The sequence below is a fragment of the Lepus europaeus genome, chromosome 2, assembly GCF_033115175.1.
Source record: "Lepus europaeus isolate LE1 chromosome 2, mLepTim1.pri, whole genome shotgun sequence".
In the NCBI taxonomy this organism is placed as follows: Eukaryota; Metazoa; Chordata; class Mammalia; order Lagomorpha; family Leporidae; genus Lepus; species Lepus europaeus.
Genome location: NC_084828.1, coordinates 119,852,499 through 119,878,041, shown reverse-complemented (window position 1 = coordinate 119,878,041; position 25,543 = coordinate 119,852,499). Strand labels below are relative to the sequence as shown.

The window sequence follows — 25,543 nt, the reverse complement described above, 5'->3', positions numbered from 1 at the left end:
TTCAGATGAGATTCAAAGGTTCACAGTGGAAGGTCATGTAGTATATTGCTATTAGAATATAGCTAGGGATAGAATCTTTATTTGCTAACTCCAATGCCTGTGTACTTTCTTTACCATCACATATCCGTGGCATAAACCCAAAGATTACAATAGAGTAGGGATTATAATAAAGACCAACCATGTGCTAGGCAGAATGTAGTATAATTTCCTAGTTTTGGCTGGATACAACTCTGAAGATACTGATAGCTTTGACACACAAAAAAGCCAAGGTGTTAGATTAAGCAGAAAGGGTGGATGACCCTAGGGAAAATCTGGCATATCAAATGCTTGGCAGTTGATATTAAATCACTCTTATTCTCATTCCAATTGTTCTTAAAGCCACTGTAGTGTAATTATTTATGACATGAATTTTGATGCTAAACAGTCTTGTGTTCAATTTCTGGTTTCGTTATTTGCTGTATGAGACATCTTTGAGCATCAGTTTCCTAATCTATAAAGTGGGCCAGTGACAGCTTCCTCATAGGGTTATTATCTGTATATATTGATTATTACAGTTAGTTTCCAACTGCTGTGATTGTGGCTGAAAACAACACAAGTTTATTGTAACTATTCTGGAGGTCAGACTTATGAAAAAATAGTTCTTTTGGGGTGAATCAGGTTGTCAGCACAGCTGTGTTCCTTTTGGATATCTTAGGGGACAATTCACTGCTTGCCATTTCTGATTTCTAGAGACTGTTCCATTCCTTGGCTTGTAGCCCCCTTCTAGAAATGGCATCACCCCTCACCCCAACTTGTGTTTCTAAGGTCACATTTCTTCTGACTCTAGCAGTCCTGTTTCTCTCATTCTTATAATGGCCTTTGTGCCCACCTAAATACATTCAGTGCTCACACAGATGATCCAGAAGAATACTCCCATCTATACAGGTAAGGTAACCTATCCACAAATGCTATGGATAGGATGGGAACATCTCTGGGGAGGGAATATTATGTTGCCCACCAGACTGATTATGATGATATTAATGAAGATGATGAAGAAGGGTAGCTACTATCAATATTTCACTTGCAGTGTTTTAGCAAAGAAAATAAGTTCTTCTATCCCCAAACATGTAAGAAGCTCATAGCTGGCTTACTAAGGGGAATAAACTTCTGATGTGATAAAACTTATTGACCCTGCAGTTCAAAGTGGCTTCCCTTACACAGCTGCCTGGGAGCCTCTGAAATGTTCCCATTAGTCCCTCTTGATTTAGATGTTGAAAGACTAGCAAAATATAATTATGTTCCCTGGAAAGAAACCAACTATCAATCACTCACAAGTGAGTGTTAAGAAATCAAGTGAGATGCTGAGAGGACATGAAACAGGACAGGTGAGCTGATTTAGAAGGATATGAAGAATTGCTCATAGCAGAGAGTCTGTTTGGCTTGGATCCTGGGGAGGGGCGATCTTACATGAAAGTTGTACAGAAAGTTTCAGTACATCTCTGTTCTCTCTCTCTCTATTGCTCTCACTCTCGCTCTCTCTCTCACACAATTCTGAAGCCCTAATGCTGCCAAATCCCTTGTGAGTTCTAATTTTCTGGGAATACTATGGATAAAAACGAGCAGATTTAAGAAAGTAGTAAAAATTAAAAAAAGCTTGAGTGAAATGACAGCAGAATTAAATGATTATCAGCTTTTTACGAAGACTAAAGAATACCTCTAGCTTTAATTTCCCTTCTAATTTATTATAAATTATAGGTCTGCTTAAGAGAAAAATAAAGAATAGGCTGTCATTTCCTTTAAAAAGCCAAGTCGAGCAAATTGTTACACAGAAGGAGGATACTCTGCTAGTTTTGACAACCACTGCGTGTATTCACTCACTGGTCTTCAGGTTCAATACCAGTGTGGCTTTTGTTTTTCCAGAATTTCCAGGGACACATTTTCATATATTTGGTGTTTTTTGTAAATTAATGACAAGTATGCATTAGAATGTTTTTACTTATGTAAAATGTCACATATTAAAATATTTGTTTTAAACTGAAGTTTGCAGAATATTTAAAATATAGACTTGGAGACTCTACGCAAAATACTTCATGGCGAGTAAGAGTCCTACAGTTACCTAGTCCTACTTTTACCTTTCTAGCCTTCCTTCTCAGCCTTTGGAACACCCAGAGGCTCTTTGTCATCCAACTAAGCTAACTCACTCCTGCTTACATTTGTTTATATCTCTTCCTTTGTTATTTATTTAACTCCATTCATTATTGCTACCCAGAGAGATTTTCTTGCATCATCCAGTGGTGAAACAGGTTGACATTTCTCATTAAAGTTCCAACCCCAGGTCCTAGGCTTGTTCTAAGTCATGTACTATTGTGGAAAATGTCCAGTGCCTGTGCAGGGTGTGACTCTGAAATTACTAGATGAGAGGGTACTTATAGAGTGGATAGCTATCAAGTATGTTGCTACAGTTTAACCACTGGCAACCAATAGTTAGCTCCTTGATCACACAAATCAACCTAATTTCTCAGGTAAATTGTTTCTTCTGCATGAAACCATCATATTGGATTGTTGTTGAACACTCATCTTCCAGGTACCAAGGGTGCAATTACAGGGTATCATAGCCCCCTGCATGCCTTGTAAGGATCTGAGAACTTGGATAAGAACATGCTATGTGAGAGTGAGTTAACTAATTGAGTATTTGTATGGAAAAACTTGCTTGATGGATGTGAGTAAATAAAGAACCCTGGATACATACAGGAGCTGATTTCAGCAACACCTGAAGTCTCCTTACAGAACACCTCTGAATCTCTACTTCCCTTATGCAGAGCATTTGATGAAATTTGCTACCACCCATTATTGAACTGTAGGGGTCTCATTGCCTCTTTTACTATTTTTTTTTTTTTTAAGTTAGGATCTCCTTCTCGCTTCACTACTGTCTGCTTCTGTCCCAGAAGGAACATGTGGAAGGATATATAAATGAAAACTGGAATTCCAGAGCAATCCATTTATCTCCATTTAGTTACAGTTGGTTTAAAATCTTATAAGTTTTTTTTTTTTTTTTTTTTTTTCCCCCAGCAAATTTGTGTTGAGCTTCTCTTGTCTGTCAGGTACCAAATGTAAATAAGTGAGTAAGACATGACTCTCATCCTCCGGAGTAATTGTTGCTGCTGAGGAGGCACAATTTTCATAAGAGATTCTTCCTGTCCTGAGAGAAGGGTCAAAGGTTCAGTCCTCATTGGAATATTAGATAGAATGCCTGATTTATAATAGGAAATAAAAGATAGAAGGTTGTAGAAACTTCTGGATAAAGTATTAACCAGGATTTTCTGGGAGGCTTATGTCTTTATGAGTGGTAGAAAAATTGGCAATGAATTCAGAGTTGCAAATGAAAAGAAATATATGTGGGAAAAATTCAGTTATATTTATAAAAAGATGAGCTATAACCTACAAGACGTCCAAGTTCTAGGTAAAAGTCCAACACTGTTATCTTTTTTTTCTTTTTTTTTATTTAGTAAATATAAATTTCCAAAGTAGTTTATGGATTACAATGGCTCCCCCCACCATAATTTCCCTCCCACTCACACCCCTCCCATCTCCCGCTCTCTCTCCCATTCCATTCACATCAAGATTCATTTTCAATTATCTTTATATACAGAAGATCGATTTAGTATATGTTATGTAAAGATTTCATCAGTTTGCACCCACACAGAAACACAAAGTGTAAAATACTGTTTCAGTACTAGTTATAGCATTACTTCACATTGGACAACACATTAAGGACAGAAATCCCACATGAGAAGTAAGTACACAGTGACTCCTGTTGTTGACTTAACAATTTGACACTCTTGTTTATGGTGTCAGTAATCTCCCTAGGCTCTAGTCATGAGTTGCCAGGGCTATGGAAGCCTTTTGAGTTCGCCGACTTTGATCTTATTCCGCTAGGGTCATAGTCAAAGTGGAAGTTCTCTCTTCCCTTCGGAGAAAGGTACCTCTTTCTTTGATGGCCCTGTTCTTTCCACTGGGATCTCACTCACAGAGATCTTTCATTTAGGTTTTTTTTTTTTTTTTTTTTTTTTTTTGCCAGAATGTCTTGGCTTTCCATGCCTACAATACTCTCATGGCTCTTCAGCCATATCCAAATGCCTTACGGACTGATTCTGAGGCCAGAGCAACACTGTAATCTACCAAGTGTCTTCAGATTAAGACAGTGCATTGTCTCTAAAGTGGCTCCAAAATTAATGATAAGACAGGAAGATTGACTTTCCAGAAAGACAAAGTCTCAAAGGAGACATGATCTGGGTTTATGAGATCATGAAGTATGAGAATAGGACAAATGTGAACTAGTTTATCAAATCCTAGAAACATTTTAAAGCTTTGAAAAAGTAATGGTAGGGCAGATGGAAGGTCAGGAATTATATTTTGTTGTTGATTTCAAGGTCTATGTTATAGGATTGCCAAATATAAAACCACTTTAAAATAAATATATTTCCTGATTGCAATTAACCCTGCTGGATTAGTTTTAAAATTGTTCTGTCTTCTTTTGGACTTAGTTATAAGGCAGATTGGTTTATTAGCATTAGATATAAGTAGGAAATTTATTTCAGTGACTGATATTGACTTGACATATTTATACATATTAATAGTACCCACCAAGTAGTGGGTAGTAGATTCATAGTGGGTTATTAAAGAAATAGATAATATTAAAGGTGTATTCCTTAGCATTAGAAGTTGTCATGGAGGGCAATTTTATTATTCCCATAAAATTTATTTTGCAGAGTGGGCCTTTGTCCTAGTGGTTAAGAAACCAGCTACGCTATCTAGCCCATATTAGACTATCTGAGTTCATATACTGGCTCTGCTCCGGATTCCAGCTCCCTGCTAGTGTGCACCTGGGAAGCAGCAGATGGTGGCTCAAGTACTCAGGTCCCTGCTACCTATGTAAGAGACCCAGATTGAGTTCCTGACTCCTGACTTTGGTCTGGAGCCTGAGCCCAGCTTTTATGGACATCTGGGGAATGAACCAGTGGAAGGTAACTCCCTGTCCATCTGTCTGTCTTTCTGATTCTCAAATAAATAGTAAATCTAGCTTTTAAAAAAATGTATTTTGGTATGTCCACCAGAGATCAAATACCAAGTCAATAACTGATCTTTGTAAAACACATGTTAGATTTTCCTGAACTATCAGAGCTGCTATAGCTTTCTTTGCTCTCTACTAGACATGGGGAATTTGTCTTCTCTCAATGTCTAAAAAGTGCTTAGATGAAACTCTGCTGAATTGTAAGAGAGTAAAGCCTCCTACTTTCTATCTAACTGCTTTGTATTTACTACTATGTAGAATGATCACATAGATATACTCTTTGGGATTTAATATCAGTGAGGTGGTTTCAGTTTATTGGTTTTATAAATTATAAAGGCTATTAGAGTTGTTTGATAGATCTTACCATAGGCTCAATTTAGTGAGGCCTGGGTCTATAAAAACATGAAAAGCTTTTACAATTTTATTCTGCCTTGTGGTAAAGAGAAACGTCCCAGGCACACTTTATGACTTATATAATATTCTGAAATATTTAGCATTTAGTGCTTAATTCTTACTATTTCAAATGATGGTATAGTCATGATTAAAACAATAACTTGGTAATAATGATATATATCTTCACATAACATAAGCATCAAATGTCTTTGAATTTTATGATTTTCAGCTTAGAACCAATTTAATGGATCTCAGTAAAGTCAAATATGATTACCATAGAACTATACTAATGTGTAATAATAGTAAACCATTTTTTTCAAAACAAGAAACTCATTCTTCCTCATATTTCAGATGCTTTATCTATATTCATGTATTTTTAGCAATTAATATAACAGCTATTTACCTCTATTTTTCTGATTCATAATCTCTCAAGACTAATTTTTAGACTCAAATGGAAGTTTCTTTTTGTTGACTTTTTATACTCTTAGAATCAATTTATCTTTTTAAAAAGAACTTAGAGGAAAGGTGATCAGCAAATAATATGCAGTTACTGGAAATTGATCTGTTTTTGAATTTTTAATGAACTCTTAAAAGTACCTATGGTATTAACTGATTTGGCAGGAATCTTAAATTGAGGTTCCTATTTACTATTTTGGCCTAAAATCAGTTCTATGTTCTATTTCTTACATTAAGACAAAGAGACTTGTTAAGTTGTTTATATTTCTCTCGTTTTATTTCACATTTATTTATTTATTTTGAGAAGGTGGGGGAGAGAGAGAGAGAGAGAGAGCAAGAGTGAGATATCGAGTACTTCTTATCCTCTGGTTCACTCCCCAGTTGCTCACAGTGGCTGAGGCTTAAGCTGGGAGGCAGGAACTCATTCCAGGTCTCCTGTGTGGGTGGCGGGAACTCAATTACTTAGTCATTGCCACTGGCTCCAGGGTGTACATTGATAGGAAGCTGGAGACAGGTGCTGGAGCGGGCACTTGAACCCAGGCACTGTGATATGGGATTTTGGTGTCTTAACTGGTAGACTACATGCCCGCTCCCTTTTATTTCAGAGTTTAAGGACACATAATCTGTGTTCCTCTAGGTTTTCTTACACCTCTTCCCATGCTGTTTTGATGTTACTGAAATTTTATTAGTTATAGGTAGCTTTCCTTCACACTTTACATTTCCTGGCTTTCTATCTTTCCTTTGAATTTATAAGAAAATTTTGTTCCGAATAAAATATTTTTTAGTCCATATTGCAAACAGGCCATTGTAAACCTCAAATCTTTGTTGATGAAGTACTTGAAAATAGGATTCATTTTTTTCCTTTGCTATTGTGGCTAGAAAATAGTGATAATGTTTTGATGAATGGCTGATGAAATGCAGCTGACACCAGTACATTTGGTGGCCTGCTGTCATTCTACACAGCTGTGTTGAAAAGAGTCATTTTGGCTTAATGTTTTAAAAACTGGAACTTTTTTGGAGACTGAGTTCCATGACAGACTGTCTAGTGTACTTTAACATATTTAACATATTCACAAAAAGCATCAGAATTCAGACTCAATAACTTAAACCACTTGACTTCATACTGGATTGTCTTTTGGTTTTCAAGAAAAAATGAAATTGATTTCCAAAAGAACAGGCTGGTCTGCAAAAGGCAACGAAGAAATACCAACCTTTGGTGGAATCTGAGAAGTGTCATATAAGCCATAGGCTGATATTGTTGAGTGGTTTCTAAGACAAGGGATTGAAGGTGTCCTGTTTAATCCTTTGTAACCCAGCCACATGCGTCAAACTGAACACTCTTGGTATTTGATACTTTTAAAAGGACAAGAAATCTGTTTTTCTGTGTGCACATATGAAAGTGACACCTATTGCCTGTACCCTCTTTTCGTGCTACCCTGATTTCATGGAAGGAGGGGGCTGGCATTTTCATTTGGAAATATGGGCAGCTGGCTGCAGATGCACCTTGGTGACTTCAGGGACTATGTCTTGTCCTCAGGGTATCCTGCCAAGACTTCATTGTTGGAAGAGCTGGAGGAGTGGGGTCAGATTTCAGGATCTCCCTTTTACATCAAGGCCATAACTTTAACTCTAGCAGCGCTGGAGTGTGCCAGACCATTTAAAACCACTTTCCTTTTGGCCATCAGAGCAGGGCTGTACATTGCACTGAATCTTCTTCAATGGATGTATGTCAATTAATGGAGTTTTGTATTTTTGCCTACAACCCAGTCTGAGAGATAGGGATCCACTTATTTTTGGGTGCAAATGCTTTATTTTAGGAAAAAGTTTAGTGATACTTAAGAATTGAAGTTTGTTTTTTTGATTTGCTTTATAGTTACGATTTTGATAGTTGTACAAAGTTATTGTATTTTAAATCAAAGATACTTAATCTTTGAATTGAAATGTATTGGGTATGTCTACATAACTTACTATTTTCAGAAATTTCAGAGAAAATTTCAAATAACTTTAAGAAATCTCTGTGCAGCTGGATACAAACATTGCTGCTTCATGACATGAGAGTAACCTTAACTTAAGAGTAACAGAGTAAGAGTAAGAGTAACATTTAGCGTTTTGGGTTTAAAACTCCAAGGTGTAGCCCCTTGTTCTCAGGGGCGTATCTTTTCTCTGAATAAAGTTTCTAGAATTGTGCTTCGATCAGAAGTTGTATAACGCCTCTGAACTTGGAATCCAGACTTTATCATGCCTGCTTGGACTGTTTGCTGAAATTTCTCAGCTTCTCTAATTCTTGCCTTCCTCACCTGCACAGTGATAGCAAGCTCAGGGTTGTTGTGAGGCTCTCATGCTTCTGAGATCTAAAAGGACAGTACCTGGGAAAGAGGAGGTTCTTTCCTTTCTCTCCCTTTTTTATTCAGCCTAAATTAGTAAGTGGGCTTTTAAGAGCACTGGTATAGAAGTAAAGCTGTGAGATAATAATAGTAATAATATCACTATATATAAAATTTTTCTGCCTCTTTTGTCAATTTCCTGTTCAAATCCTTTGCCCATTTCCTTATTGTTTGCTCAGTTTTGGTTTGACTTCTAAAAACTCCTAGTAATAAAGCATGTAAACCCTATGTTGGGCATGTTGGTTTTTTTCCGGACTTGCTCTTTAACAGTGTCTGAGGCACAAAAGGGGCTTCAGAAAATTCACGGAGAATTTATATTATCTTTTAATTTAATCCGTTTGTGAATTTTCTTGAAACCCTGTTGCATTTTCTGCCATTTAGAAGTTTTGAGTTTTGTTCGCCTGTCATCAATTTTTTTCTTCTAATGAACATCAATTTTATGACATATATTGATTTCAAAGATACAAAAATATGAAAAACAAGCCGGCGCCGCGGCTCACTAGGCTAATCCTCCACCTTGCGGCGCCGGTACACCAGGTTCTAGTCCCGGTCGGGGCACCGATCCTGTCCCGGTTGCCCCTCTTCCAGGCCAGCTCTCTGCTGTGGCCAGGGAGTGCAGTGGAGGATGGCCCAAGTCCTTGGGCCCTGCACCCCATGGAAGACTAGGAGAAGCACCTGGCTCCTGCTATCGGATCAGCGCAGTGCACTGGCCGCAGCGTGCCTACCGCGGCGGCCATTGGAGGGTGAACCAACGGCAAAGGAAGACCTTTCTCTCTGTCTCTCTCTCACTGTCCACTCTGCCTGTCAAAAAAAAAAAATATGAAAAAACAAAGCCTTAGATTTAATGAAATAGAATTTCATTTTTTTTTAATGGTTTCTGCCTTTAGTGTTTTGTGTGTGTGTATGTTGGTGGGGGCACAAATGTTTGTATGTATATAAATTGGGCTCATCTTCTCTACTCAAAAGAATGATACTATTGCAAACATGACTGGGTGTAGGAATGTTTTCTCCAGCCAAGAAAACTACAGGAATAATGTAGCTGCATGGAGGTTATAAGCCCTGGCATGCACTACAAGGCATTGCTATGGAATACTTTAGCATTGGCTTGTAGTTGTTGCCAGAATCATATGCTACCTCGACTGCTCTTCTTGTCCAGCTGTCACTGTTCACTCAGTTCCTCTTGATGCTTATCTCTGTGTTAGCAATAATTCAGTGTTTGTGCAGAGGACAGGGTTAATATTTCTTTTTAGCACCTGCTACTTTCCTTTCCAGAACCTGATTTTTTAAGAAAGGTGGGGGTGTGGAGGGATGCCAGATCCTGTAAAGCAGAACACACAGTAGAAGGTTGACATGCCAGGTGAAGGTTCCGAGGGCTGAGTACTATACTACTCCTTAATCACTATAAAGGAGTCATCCCACTCCGACTTCCAAAAAAAAGAGTCAAGGTTGGTCCAAGGCCAGGAGTCAATTTTCCTCCTGAAGTACCATGAGAATATAAGAATATGATACAAGATTGTTTGGGAGTCAAGACATTAGAAGTATCCAAATAGTTAAAAAAGAATTTTAAATGTATTTTATGTCTAAAAAATCATGCCACTATAATAATTAAGAGCCACTGTCTCTAAGGTTGGGCATAGTATTCACTAGCAAGTCATTAGTGATATCATAGGGACATAAGACCCATAATACACCAGGGTGGTGAGAACTGAGATGGGCATTCACAGCAACATTGCTATGTCTCCGTGGTGATTGATAATTGTGGCTTTAAAGCCATTGAATCTAAAGCCTTAAAATTGTACATTGTTGTTCTGAAGCTGATTATTGAACTTTCTGAGATCCTACATGTAAGACAGGTCTTTACACAGTTTATAAAAATAGAATAATTAATACAGAATTATTTAGAATTTTCTTCTGTAATATTTCATTCAAACAAATGTTGTAGCATGATTTTAGCTTTTGGCAAATCCTGAAATAATAATAAAAATGAGTGAAGGCAGCTGTGAGAAAGAGTAGTTATTTTTAAATCTTGGTAGACAAGTGGGACTGGCCTACTCGTCTGTTGAGAACACCTCTGTAATTTCTCAGAAATTAAATAGCATGACCCTTTGATTGGAATCCAAAGCTGGAAATTTAAATAGATAGCTTCAAAGTAATTGGCTTGAAATCCAAGGATCTATTCTGGGATGGTTTAGAAATTTTTATTCCCTTTTCACCCCAACTTTGAAATATATATAAATGTCAAGGCTTCAGTTTCAAAGTCTACTCTTGTACTTCTCTAAGCTATTTTCTTATAATTGGCACTGTTCAAATCCTTTTTGTAATATGATTTGAACTTGAGTGGGAAGAGAAGATAGTTTGGAGGAATCAGGAAGTATATAGCAGTGGGATCTAAAAATCAAAACAAAAAGATCTTATAGAGACAGTTCTGATCCATTTCAGGCTAGCAAGAGTATAAAGATGATTATTATTGAAATGGTCTTCATGCACATGAAGTGTTCTATTCCTGATGTTGGGAATAGCTGTTCTTCATCTCTGTTAAGGAAAAAGTAAAAAAGAAATGATTTTAAGATTGGACTATAAAGAGGTTAAGATTAGAGATGGATTCATTGAAAAATACAAGTTTGTTAGCTGAGAAACTTAACCATCTGAACAACACCAAATAGACCAGTAATTCTGTACTAGTCTGATTAGGTTCAAGAATCTTGAATTTTCCCGTGATAGCTTTGAAATTGATGTGGGGAGGTTAGGATTGTCTCAATGTTCTTTCTTTCTTTCTTTCTTTCTTTCTTTCTTTCTTTCTTTCTTTCTTTCTTTCTTTCTTTCTTTCTTTCTTTCTTTCTTTCTTTTTTATTTGACAGATAGAGTTAGATAGTGAGAGAGAGAGAGACAGAGAGAAAGGTCTTCCTTCTGTTGGTTCATCCCCCAAGTGGCTGCTACAGCCGGCGCGCTGCGCTGATCCGAAGCCAGGAGCCAGGTGCTTCCTCCTGGTCCCCATGCGGGTGCAGGGCCCAAGCACTTGGGCCATCCTCCACTGCACTCCTGGGCCACAGCAGAGAGCTGGACTGGAAGAGGAGTAACCGGGACTAGAACTCTGCGCCCATATGGGATGCCAGCACTGCAGGTGGAGGATTAACCAAGTGAGCCACAGCACCGGCTTTCCTCAATGTTATTTCTAACCCTAAGATTTAGCGATTTACTTTATTTCAGCAGACACTGCAATTCTTATGGGTTCCCCTCCACTTTCCTACCTTCCTCCACTTTCTTATTTTGCACAATATCAAATCAAAGTATTTTTTACAAGATTTATTTATTTACTTGAAAGGCAGTTACAGAGGGAGGTGTGGGAGAGAGAGGGAGAGAAAGAGAGCAAGCACTTTCATCTGCTGATTCTCGCCAAATGGTTGCAAGAGTTGGGTCTGGGCCAAACCAAAGCCAGGAGCCAGTAACTCCATCTAGGTCTCCCATGTGGATGGAAGAGACCCAAGTTCTTGGGCCATCTTGCACTGCTTTCCTAGGTACATTAGCAGGGAGCTGGATTGGAAGCAGAGCAACTGCTACTTGAACTGGAGAATGCCACTGCTGCAGGCAGCAACTTAACCAGATACACCACAGTGTGGGTGCCCTATAACAAAAAGTATTTTACATTTACATGTCATTTAAAGTACTAAAGCATTTTTAAACTGTGGTTCACATTGTATATTCCCATAGCATAGATGGAACACTTTTACTTAGCAAAAAATGACCATTTTGTGTCATTTTTAAAACATCTTTTTTCCCTGTTATTTATTTTCTCAGTGGTCCCTGAAAGCTAAAGCTATGTTATATGCAACACAGATCTTTTCTCATCTTACTTAGAACATTCTCGCAGAAATGAGTCTTTGCCCAAAGCTAGACACTACAGCATATTGAAAAGTGATAGGGGTTTCCAGTGTGCACTGAAGCTAACAGCCAGCAGTCACTCAGTGGTTTGAGAAGTGTATATTGGCCATTTGCTGTCAGTTTTGGTGGACAAAGAGATGAAGCACTTAAATTTTGGAGGATAAAGGCTTAGAGAGTTATTTATAGCATCTAGCTATCCAGGAGAAATGAATGAGCAATCCTAAGATTACCATTGGCTCAAGTATCTTTTCTAAAATAATCCATTACTGGTTTCTTTAATCTTTTTGCTCTTTCTTCATCCTCTCCCTCTTTTATCCCTTTAGCACTCTGACAACAAGAAAAAATGTTTCTTGAGCTCATGCCCCACATACCATGTTAGGAACTGGGTATGGAGCAATGAACCAGACAGGCCAGTCATGTCCATTGCCCTCATGGAGGTTATAGCTCCATCATTTTGTGCTCTTATATGACAGGGAACAAACCAGAATCAAGGGCCTGAGACATAGCACATACTAAGCATTTTCACTGCATTTAAATGTGTTGTTGAGTAATGTAAGAAAATCAGTGAATGTACTTTTAGTCTTACACATTTGAAGTTTATATAAAGATGTTAGCTAAACTATTTAGGCTTTTAGAAATATTTGTTATTTGTCTAACAATCTTTGCATTCAAAGCTTTCTGAAGGATTTAGATAGATTCTTTATTCTAGTATATAGTAATATCTAAGATGATTAAAAAATAATCAGTGTTCAAAATTTTCTTCTTTATGAATAGCTGGCTTGGTATGGAATCTTCTTTCAGAGTGCCTACTACCTTCCTGCACCCTGTAAGCCAAGGCAAAGGAGGGGCTTTGTGTTGCCAAGGCTGAGGAAAGGGCATTCTAGGTTCCAGTGAGCACATGGCCTCCCTCCCAGTAAAAATCATGTTAAAAAATACTGCTTATTTTCTGCAAACAGAATGAATATATAACTAACCACAGTGAACTGTATGAATTTTTAGACTAGTTAGAGGCTTATGTGCTAATCTGGCAATTGGATCATGCTTGAAAAATTTTGTTCTAAGTTCAAAATAACTGACCCACTGGGTATTTACAAGTCTATTCCCTGTGAAGAGAGCAAGTACATTTCTATCTGTGGAATGTCCATCATGTTAGAACCAACCTTGCTCCAGTAGAATTATGATCTTAGTGAATTTAATGATCATCACCATGAGGAACTGAACTTGCATTATAGAGTAAGGATTTGGCCTTTGTCTAGGTTACTGACTAGTCTCTGTTCTCATCCTTTGGTTCCAGAAAATGGTACGGTCTTTCAGATGAAAATTGTCCTATACAGGGTTATTAGTTTTCTCTGTATCTGAGACATTTGCTGGGCTCCTTGCTACCCAGAGTCTGACCCTCTGTTCTTATTTGTGATGATGAATTTACTGTCGGCACTGTTGTGGAAGGCAGGATTTCTCCTCCAGAGGAGGTCAGACCTCCTTGACCCTGGCAGCTAGGCCTCAGGCATCCAAGTTAGCTAAGTCAATTAGAAGTACTCACCCAGAACTTTGAATCTTGAGGCTGTGGCCCTAAAATGCAGATAGTATCCTCTTGTTAGCAGTGGTGGTGTTGAGATGTCAGCATCCTTGTCCAGTCACAGCAGTGGTGATGAAAAAGGTGTGTGAGCTCGTGTGGCTGAGACTCCTGTTTCCCAGCCTCCCTTCAGCCTCACTTGATTCTGGCTCATATCCAGGTCAGGCTTCCAGCATTGCTTTTGGGTCTTATTGTATTTGATGTCCTTCAAGTACACTTTTTGCCTCACTTAAATTTGTCAAAGTTGATTTCTTTAAAAAAATTTTTTTTTTTTATTTTGAGAAGAAGAGGGAGGGGGTGGTGGAGAGAGTTAGAGAGAATGAGAATCTTCCACAAACTGGTTCACTCCCCAAATGTCTATAACAGCCATGTATGGACTAGGATGAAGCCAGGAGCCAACAACTCCATCCTAGTCTCTCATATGATAAGGGCTCAGGTACTTGGGCCATATTCTACTGCCTTCCCAAGTTCATTAACAGGAAGCTGGATTGGAAGCAGAGTGACTGGGATTTGAACTGGCACTCAAAATGGCTGCATCTTCAAGTTGATTTTAGTAGCTTGAAACCATGAACCCTGACTGATATACTGTGAAAAGGAGGATAACTATGGCATATTTAATTTTTTAAATGATTCTACCAATATATGTCCCATGCTATGTGCCTGCCCTTTTTTTGTGTGTGAAGATTTTATTTATTTATTTGAGAGGTAGAGTAACATACAGTGAGAGGGAGAGACAGGGAGAAAGGTCTTCCATCTGCTGGTTCACTCCCCAAATGGCCCCAACAGCCAGAGATGGACCAATCTGAAGCCAGGAGCCAGGAGCTTTTTCTGGGTCTCCCATGTAGGTTCAGGGGCCCAAGCACTTGGGCCATCCTCCATTGCTTTCCCAGACCATAGCAGAGAGCTAGATTGGAAGAGGAGCACCTAGGACTAGAACCGATGCCCATGTGAAATTCCCGCACCGCAGGGAAAGGAATTAACCCACTGCACCATAGCATCATCTTCGTGTGTGCCCATCTTGTGTGTGTGTGTGTGTGTGTGTGTGTGAGGTACAACAGATTTTATTGATGGGGCATGAGAAAGAACAGCTCTCTAAGCGCCTCTCCTCCATGATGTCTGGAATGGAAATTGTGAAGAGGGGAGATTCTCAGTGTGTTGGGGACTGAGTGGAGACAGGGACTTCCCGACAGCTGAGGACCTGTCTTCCTCTGGTGCACTTGCTGAGACTGGTGTTCCAGGAGCTCTTATTTTTAGAGGCCATTCGGACCATTAAGTCTATTACCCTGTTGTGATAGCTAAATTAATTGTCTTACCAGGAAATGATTTTGACCAAGTGGTCATTAAGCCCCAGTATTGAAGTCTAGAGGAGAGGATATCACTGTTAAAATCACAGGAGACAATATAATTCTCAGTATAGCCCACGATGCATTTCACCTTCTTGTTGTCATCTAAGTTGGCTTCACCACTTTCTTGTTATCAAAGTTGGCAGCTTTTTCCAAATGACAGCTCATATTTACAACTTACATGTTGGGGGTGGGTACATGGAATGCCATGCCAGTATTTCCCATTCAGCTCAGGAGTGTCCTTGCCCATGGCTTTGGAGTACCAGTAGATTCAAAGATGATGTTCTGGGCAGTCACATCAGAATTCCCCTGAGGGGTCACCTACAGTCTTCTAGGCGTAGACTGTGGTCATGAGCCCCTCCATTATGCCAATTATTATGGATGATCTTGGCTAGGGGAGCTAAGACATTGGTAGTGCAGGAGCATTGCTAATGATCTTGAAGGAGTTGTGATACTTCTCATGGTTCATACCTGTCACAGAATGGGAGTATTAGAATAGGGGACAGAGGTGATGACCCTTTTGGGTCATCTCTAGCCTTTTCCATGGTGGTAAAGACATCTTTGGATCCCACAACATATTCAGCACCAGCATAACCTCATTTGGTGTTGGGGGGAGCTCACTCCTGAAAGATGGAGATGGTTTCCCATTGATGACAAACTTCTTCTTTTCACCCTTGAGCATGCTTATACTGGATCATGTAGACTACATAGTTGAGTTCAGTGAAGGGATCATTGATGGTAACATCCAGTTTGCCATAATTAAAAGCAGCCCTGGTGACTCACCTTGACCTTCACCATCATGTCTAGGGGACATGCTGGCACTGAATGAGAGGACACAGTTGTCTTGTTGAATAGGGTGGATCTCACATGCTCTGCTTACAGTTTGGGTTCATTTTCCTCTGTCAACAGCTGAGAATGTTTCTATTCCTTAGGCCTGGGTGAAACAATAGAATGTGGTAGAACTGATAATGGGTTCTGAGTTTGAAGGTTGGGCCATAAATGACAATACAGCTTCTTCTTGGCCACCTTTATTTCATGTAACATGTGCATGGGAGCCCTGAGCCCAGGTACCATACCCTGCCATGTTAGAGAGAGCATGTGGAAGGACTTCACAGAGTTAGAGGGCAATACTGGAGGGACTCCAGCTGTTTCAATTTTCCTAGTTTAGATGACAGGGCAGACATGTGAATGAGCAAGCTGTCAAATGATTTCTCGGCCCCTAATCTTCAGGCTGGCCTAGCTGGGGTAGAAAGAAACCATTTTTCTTGAGCCCTTTTCTAGATTGTAGATTCATGAAAAAATAAATGTTATTACTGTTTTAAGCTACTGTGGGCTTATTATGTAGCATTATATACCTGGAAGAATGGCTATTATAACTTTTGAACTGGAACACCTAAGTTGTATCTCTAGGGTAGAATTTGTGCTTTTAGACTCTGAAGATGCATTCCAAAAGTGTTTTTTTTTTTTTAAATAAGAATAGTCTTATTGTGAGGATCTGCATTGTGGTGCAGCTGGTTGAGCTGCTGCCTCCAATGCTGCCATACCATATAGGTGTTGGTTTTTTAGTCCCAGCTCCATCACTTCAGATCCAACTCCTTCTAATGTGCCTGAGAAAGCACCAAAAGATAGCCCAAGTGCTTAAGCCTCTGCACCCACATGGAAGACACTGATGACGTTCCAGCTCCTGGCTTCAGTCTGGCCCAGCTGTTGTGGTCATTTGGAAGTGAATTAACAGATGGAAGATTTCTTTCTTTCTTTCTTTCTTTCTTTCTTTCTTTCTTTCTTTCTTTCTTTCTTTCTTTCTCTCTCTCTCTCTCTCTCTCTCTCTCTCTCTCTCTCTGTAACTCTGCCTTTCAAATAAATAAATCTTTTTTTTTTTTAAAGAATAGTCCTGCTATTAATATGGGATGAACTTCTTGCTCTAGTTTGCCCCATTTGCAGTTTAAGAGAGTGGTATTTAGGCCGGCAGCATCGCTTAACAGGCTAATCCTCCGCCTTGCGGCGCCGGCACACCGGGTTCTAGTCCTGGTTGGGGTGCCGGATTCTATCCCGGTTGCTCCTCTTCCAGGCCAGCTCTCTGCTATGGCCCGGGAAGGCAGTGGAGGATGGCCCAAGTCCTTGGGCCCTGCACCCGCATGGGAGACCAGGTGAAGCACCTGGCTCCTGGCTTCGGATCAGCGAGATGCGCTGGCCGCAGCGGCCATTGGAGGGTGAACCAATGGCAAAAAGGAAGACCTTTCTCTCTGTCTCTCTCTCTCTCTCTCACTATCCATTCTGTCTGTCAAAAAAAAAAAAAAAAAAAGAGAGAGAGTGGTATTTAGTCTATTGTAGAATTACTTAGCTGGGATAATATAGAGCTTTATTGTCACTAGGAATACAAAATTTCAAGACCATCTTCTATATTGAGATGTTAAAAATACTAGTTTTTTTTTTATATATTTGTAGCAGCACTACAGCAGATTCCACTATGGCTATGACAAGTTGTTGAGAGTCTCTACAAATATGTCTCTAAATGTAATTTTATTCCCTCTATTAAGATCCTAACACACATTTCAAGAAAGAAGATGAAAATGCTGCTTTTCTTTTGGGTTGGATATTCTATCTGACAGGGATATTTAGAAGGAGTTTCAGTAATTCAATGAAGATGGCTAAGAGTGACTAATAGTTATTGAGGATTTACTGTGTTCCAGGCACTGTGGTGACTGAAGGTCTTCTCACTTAATCATCATATCAATTTTATGAGGCAGATTTTATTTCTCTCTCTTTCTGTAGGTGATGAGTCATATTTGGATTAAATAAAACTTGCCCAGGTCATCTCTAGTAGTAGGAAATTGAGTCTAGGACTGTATGTGACTCCAAGTTCAGTGTGTTTGTAACCACCATGCTATGCAGCCAGAATGGCTGTAACTAGAACTAGAACATTTTAGCTTCTGTCTTCTCCTTACTTTTCTTGGTTTATCTTTAAGGCTTCTGATATTTAAGGCTGCACACACAAACTCTGTAGGTTTTTTTCATGCCCTTCCTTTCTGGAGTCAGGCAAGGTAGTTTTCATACCTTCTCTCATTTGCTGTGAAGTCTTGGTCTTTGTTTTAAGGGACTCCACTTAATCTGTTAGGACAAGTGTGGAAACATAAGCTATATGGGAATTTTGACAGCTTTAATGGCATCTTCTTCCATCAATTCTTTTATACTAAGTGTATAAGTTGTACATGGTACAAAAAAGTGTGTCTTTCAAATGACTTCAATTGCACATTGTTTAAAGTAGAAGATTCATAGCTCTAATACTTCAAATCTGAGTGGCTTGTGACAGTCAGTCTTGAGTCGACAACTTCCAAGGGGAGAACCTGAAGACTGTTCTGGTTTTGTGTGTGTGTGTTTGCGTTCTCCCTGACACACTTCTTACCATAGAAAGATGGCAATTTGTATTGCCCTAGCATTGAAGGGGTGCAGAGAGTTATATTGATGTTAGATAAGAACCTGGTTACCTTACTGTTTTATATGTACACCATTCCTCACTTCATCATCACTGATTTTTTAAAAAGATTTATTTATTTATTTGAAAGGCAGAATTGCAGAGAAAGGGAGAGAGGGAGATCTTCCATCTACTAGTTCATTCCCCAAATGGCCTCAACAGCCAGAGCTGGGCCAGTCTGAAGCCAGGAGCTTCTTCCGGATCCGGAACGTGGATGCAGGGGCCCAAGCACTTGGGCCATCTTCCACTGCTTTCCAAGGTGCATTAGCAAGGAGCTGATTGGAAGTGGAGCAGCTGGGACAAAAATTGGTGCTCATATGGGATGCCAGCACTTCAAGCAGTGGCTTTACCCACTGTGCCACAGAGCTGGCCCCATCATTGATTACTTACAGGAGAAAATTGGCAAACAAGATGTTAGAAGAAATTCATCTCTGTGTTCCTCACCAAAACTCAGATCTCCTCTCTAAAAGTGCTCTTGTATATTACTGCAGATACTACACGATTGCTACATGTCGGCACCACTGAATCTTATATGGAGAAGAATTGATTTCCTAGCTAACAACAGGCCCTGGAAACTCAACAGTCCTATATACTCTGCATTGAATTACCAGAAGTCCTTTTAATTCAGAGTCTGTGTGGGCACCAGTGCAATGGTTGGAACACCATGTTGGGCAGGGGATCCTGTTTTTCCTAATGACACAGAAAATAATTTTTTTTGAAAAAGGCTTCATGTCATTTTTGAAAGGCTTCATGTCATTTTTGAGTTGTGTGCACAGCTGCTTGAGCCTAGCATGTGACAAAAAAGCCTTTGCTATTTTAATATCCTTTGGGAAAGACTTCTGCACCTAGGCAACCAATCATAAGCTGAGAACCCTCAACCATAAAGGAGAAGGATAGTTTTACTAATTAGCCACAGAGAAAAGGACATTGCCACATTGTAGAGTCTGTGTTTGCAGGAATCTAGCCGAGGACAAAGCTTTGCATTTTTCCTTAGGTCTAACGTTTGTTCTGGTCCTTCGCTGTAGAGACCTAGATTTAATTTGAATACTTCTCTGAGGGCTATTTGTCATTAGCCATGTGTATCTTGGATATAAATATGTATTCAAACTCAGGTCTGTAAGCAATATTTATGGCCACAAAATTGTTTTGGATAGCTTAATTTCTAGCGGTAGACTTTTCCTATTTTTACCAGCCTGGAGAAAAACTTGACTTTTGCTATCTTTAGAGTTTTTCCCGTCTCCAAGGTCATGGCAGGCTGGTGTTGGCAGTTATCAGTGAAGACACTTCTTTCTCAGTGGGCTCATCCTGTTCAGATCTGGCAACTTTCTGTTGCTTTCTGATTGTGTCTGGTTACAGAAATAATTTTGTTTTCTAAGGATGGGCACTAGGTGCCTGGCATCTCCTCTCCATTGGCCATCACACATTGGCTCTGTTGGACTGAATTCAGATAGTTCAGCTTACACATGCATTGGCATACATCAACAAAAATCAAAAGAATTTTTTTAAGTGTAATAAGGATTTTTGCCCAGAGTTCTGGTGAGAGGGCATTGAAGAGAAGTTCAGAGTTAGGACCTGTGTTAGACTGCTTGGGTTGCTATGATAAAGTACCATAGATTGGGCAGTATAAGCAACAGAACAGTGTAAGCAACAGAACAGACAGTTCTGGAGGCTGTAAAGTCTGAGATCAAGGTGCTGGCTGATTTGGTTCCTGGGCAGGGCCCTCTTCTGAGCTTACAGAAGGCTGCCTTTGGGCTGTGTCCCTGCATGGTTTGGGAATGGGGTATAGTACATGAGAGTAAGTGCTCAGGTGTCTTGTCTTTTTTTTTTTAATTAATTTTTCTTTATTTGAAAGGCAGAGTGATGGAGGTGAGGGTGGGAGGGAAAAAAGAGAAAAAGAAGAAGAGAGAGATCTTCCATCTGCTGGTTTGCCCTCCAAATGCCCACAGCAGCCAAGGCTGGGGCAGACTAAAGCCAGGAGTCCAGAACTCCATCCAGGTCTTCCACATGGTGGCAAGGACTCAAGAACTTGAGCCATCATCTGAAGCCTATCAAAATGTATGCTAGCCCGAAGATGAATTGGAAGTGGAGGGGGGACTGGATCTCAGGCACTCCAGCGTAGAATGCAGCTGTCCGAAGCAGTGGCTCAACTCACTGTGCCACAATGTCCAGCCTTCAGGTGTCTTTCTTGCCTTATAATGGCACTTACCACATCATGAGAGCCCCATTCTTATGACCTCATCTAAACCTAATTACTTCCCAAAGGTCTCAGCTTTTCATTTACTTGTTTATTTCATCTACTTAATAGCAGTCACACACACACACATACACACCCAAAGAGAGAGAGAGAGAGAGAGAGAGAGAGAGAGAGAGAAATCTTCCAAAGCCCATAACATCCAGGGTTTGGCCAGGCTGAAGGCAGGAGCCCTGAACTCCAACCAGGTTCTCATGTGGGAGGCGGGGCCTCTGAGGATGCATGAGCAGGAAGCTGGACCAGAAGTGAAGCAGCCGGGACTCAAACAGGGACTCTTATGTGGGATGTAGCCAGGCATCACTGCACAGCTCAACCTGCTGTACCACAGCACTCATCGCCCAAAATGCCATCTCTAAATACCATTGCACTGGGGAATAGGGTTTTATCATGAGTCTTGAGGGGGCCCTAACAGGACACCTTTCAGACTGACTGAAGAGCCTATGGATGTATTAATTGGAGAAATGGATGAACCCAGGAGAAACCTTGCTCTTAAGTGTATAGCCACCTTAAACAAAACAAAACAAAACAAAACAAAAACAAAAACAAAAAAGACCAGACCCAGGACATGGAAGGTGCAGGTGATTCTTCTTTCTGTCATAATGTGGAACATATTTGCACATTCAGCTTGATAGGATTCATTCTCAGTGCTCACAGAACACATTTGAACATATTTGCTTTGTTTATGCCAGATTTAATAAGAATGTCTCTGTGGTTGAGTCCTTCCCAGAGGCTACTGCTAAGCTCCCATACCCCAACATTTATTAAGCTCAGAACCTAAATCATTAGGAATAGCATCTAGTTCCACTTTTGGTCAGGGAATAGTGAGGACACCCTATATGCAAGGGGAAATATTTACATTTTATGCTTTAAGTGTAGCAAAGAGAAAGCAAACAGCAAAGAGAAAGCAAACAAAGCATTTCTGTATTAAAAGAGCTTGTAAGGTTACAGGGGTAATGAAACTTCCCATGTGTATGAGCCCTGCTGTGTGCTTCTGAGAAGGAAATGCTGCCCGTTCTCCACCTTTCCCTTTTCAAGGTTGCCAAGCCTTTGCCATGGGGAGGGGTATTTTATGCACCCTTTACTTTGTTTCCAGTAGAATTACTCAAATTCTGAAGCTTGATATAGAACTTAAGATAGAACTCCTCCCCAGAGACTGTAGATTAGAGGACTAAGGTCCTTTACCCTGAATCATAATTAAAGGGAATAGATCTTTCAGGTGGATGAGAATATCATGTCATAGAGAAAGAACTCCATCAATGAAGGCCCCTCTCCTGGCTCTTATCATTATGAGTGCCCATTATATTTCCTTTTGCTTATTAGTTCTGTGTAAGGTACTGGTGGGTGAGGGAAAATAAGGAAAACAAGGCAAGGGGTCAGGGGAGAAAGATAATTTTTGCCTCCAAGGATCTCATAAACTAGTTGGAGAATATATACACATGAAAATAGGAACAATTCTGAATTGGTAGATAGCAAATTTGTCTAGGACACTGGAAAATCCGATCAGAATCCCATGGAATGCTGCTAAAACAGATTCCTAGGTCCTGACCCTAGATTTCCTGGTCATGTGGATTTAGGGTCCAATAATTTGGATTTCTAACAGGTTCCCAGGTGGTGTGCTTCCTGGGCACTGAGATGGTGCTATATTCACCTGCTTGCTGCAGTAATCCCACACTTCTCTTTTCTGAGCCCATTTTAAGGGGGCAGCTTGTAGCACCTGTTAAAATACCCACTTTTGATATCATAGGCAGAGAGTATATGCTCTTTCCTATAATTGGGTACTTCAGAGGGAGAAAAAATTGATACCATCTTCTTGGCAACAGTATAAACAAAGGAATAATACTTTTGTTTCTACTTGATCATTCTTATTTTATCTTTGCCATTCTCATGTTCTAGCACTCACCCAACATGCCCTAATGTACATTAGGAATTTCTCCTGCAGTCTAATGCAAATAGGAAACAGGAGTTTTCTGATACAACATCAACTAAATTAAAAATTAGGGAAATGGAGAGGAGAAAATTTGAGATGATGTAGGGTGAAGAGTTCAGAAAACAAGCTTCTTGGGGGAAGGGGTCACTTGGTGCTGTTGAGAAGAGTATGTGCTGATTGAGTATATATATTTCTGGAGTAAAGTTGCAATAACATTTTCCCATCCTCTGTATGGGACTTTGATATAATGTTTTACTGCAGTGAAGTGGGAGGTTTCATTGCTATTAAGTTAGCAGCAAGCCAAAATATTCTACTTCTAAATATGTGTTCCTACCACTTTATATTTCTGAGGAGATAGACTTCTGAAGATTTTTTAAAGATAAGAAATCTAGGCCGGCGCCGTGGCTTAGCAGGCTAATCCTCCGCCTTGCGGCGCCGGCACACCAGGTTCTAGTCCCGGTTGGGGTGCCGGATTCTATCCCGGTTGCCCCTCTTCCAGGCCAGCTCTCTGCTATGGCCTGGGAAGGCAGTGGAGGATGGCCCAAGTCCTTGGGCCCTGCACCCCCATGGGAGACCAGGAGAAGCACCTGGTTCCTGGCTTCGGATCAGCGCGATGCGCCGGCCGCAGCAGCCATTGGAGGGTGAACCAATGGCAAAAAGGAAGACCTTTCTCTCTGTCTCTCTCTCACTATCCACTCTGCCTGTCAAAAAAAAAAAAAAAAAATCTTTACTTAATTTCATGTTATTTACAGTTTCTGTCAATACCAGTACGAACAGAATAAACACTTTTCCTACAGTCTCTCTGCTCTTTGCTGAAACCAGCTCCTAATGTGCCAGTAACTTAATATTAACCTAATCAAGTTGACTTTACATTTTTTTTTGTGATTTTTTTTAACTTTTATTTAATGAATATAAATTTCCATTGTACAGCTTATGGAATACAATGGCTTCCCCCTCCCATAACTTCCCTCCCACCCGCAACCCTCCCCTCTCCCGCTCTCTCTCCCCTTCCATTCACATCAAGATTCATTTTCAATTCTCTTTATATACAGAAGATCAATTTAGTGTAAAGATTTCAACGGTTTGCACCCACATAGAAACACAAAGTGAAACATACTGTTTGAGTACTAGTTATAGCATTAAATCAAAATGTATAGCACATTAAGGACAGAGATCCCACATGAGGAGCAACTGCACAGTAGCTCCTGCTGTTGACCCAACAAATTGACACTCTAGTTTATGGCACCAGTAACCACCCTAGGCTGTCGTCATGAGTTGCCAAGGCTATGGAAGCCTTCCAAGTTTGCTGACTCTGATCATATTTAGACAAGGTCATAAAAGACAGAGTGAGGATAGTAACCAATGATCCTAATAGTGGCATTTACCAGGTTTGAACAATTATACAGCATTAAGTGGGGAAGAGGACCATCAGTACACACAGGTTGGGAGTAGAGCCATTGGTGGTAGAGTAGAGGTTATGATTACAATGGAATGAGGCCCAAGTGCGCTAGTCAGGGTCTAGAACAAAGGACAGAGTCATTATTAGAGGAGCTAAGAAAGGTGCTGTCTAAGCTACAATTAAGTTTTCTGATTGAGAGGCAAATAGAACCTGACAGAAGGGGCTTGATAATAATCTGTTGGGCTTTAGGAATTGTAAGTTAAGAGGCCCAGACCTATCTATCTCTTCACATGGGGTATATCCTAAGGGAGGTGTGAACCTCCTAGGGGAAGGCACTCTGTTGACTTTCATTACTTGGCTGGCCTGGGAGGAGAGCTGGCCAGGTAAAGGCAGGTGGCATCTCTAACAAGAAATTTACAGTTCTGCCTGCAATGTTGCTGACCCTACTTGGTCGTCCCCTCAGCTACAGTGGTCACTTTGGAAGCTGGGCTGAGTGAAGGGCTTTTCAGCTTGGAGCCAATAAGATCTGTGGCTCTGACCTGGGCATCCTTCGACTCCAGGGCAGGTCCATTTCCAGTGATCCAACTCTTGGCAGAGCTGCCAGGGCTCTTCACAAGCTGACTTCTGCTGAAGCCCAGGCTTACCACATTGAAGCCACTGCAGTGGACTGGCCTGTTGGGTCTCCTTGAGGGCAGATCACTGTACAGATCAGCCATTAATAGGCCTGCCACCATTGCTTCTGATGCCCAGCTTTCTTTTCCTCCTGTTTTTTTTAAAGCAGACCAGAGAATGCAAGTCAAGGGAGTGCCCGTGTCCCATCTCTAATCTTCGGTGGCCTGAACTACAAGTCTATAGTCACAGGCATGTTCTGTAGTGGTTTTTCTAAGGTAGACAATGCTGATGAGGAAAATTATATTCTCACTTTAAAACTTTCTTTCCCTTTGGTCTGAAAGGGAGGTTTTTTTCTACTTACTGTATACTTCGCTGATGGCCAAGTGAATCTAGCTATGAGATTATTATTTAAGTTCTTATTTTGGCTATGCTATTACAGAAAAATGTTAGCCATCTCTTTTATAAGGTCTAAAGATTAAATTGTGCATCCTACAGATTCCTTCATAATAGAATTAGTTTCCTACCTTGAGGAGAATAGAGAAATGAAAGAACAAGTTGGGCTTAGAATAGAGAAATGAGGGAGCAAGTCCTAGATCGCTTGCTGACAATAGGAATATTACATGAATACTTAGCAAACCGTTTCAACCATTAGATAACAACTTAAGAAAACATTTACCAGAAGGTCCAATGCCTTCTATAAATTTTAAGAATCATGTATTTGAAAACACCTCTTAAATATCTAACATGGTGTAGTTTGTTTAACCAGTAAACTTAAGCACAACCATATAAAATGATTTTAGCTTC

General features: G+C 40.1%; 1 protein-coding gene and 1 pseudogene across 1 annotated transcript in view; one reads left to right on the top strand and one right to left on the bottom strand.

The window, feature by feature from the left end:
- The window catches only part of PPM1L (protein phosphatase, Mg2+/Mn2+ dependent 1L), a 329,607-nt gene that overhangs the window by 115,732 nt on the left and 188,332 nt on the right, over positions 1–25,543 (top strand). The window lies entirely within an intron of this gene.
- LOC133777216 (glyceraldehyde-3-phosphate dehydrogenase-like) overlaps positions 14,883–25,543 on the bottom strand; it is a 60,164-nt pseudogene continuing 49,503 nt past the window's right edge.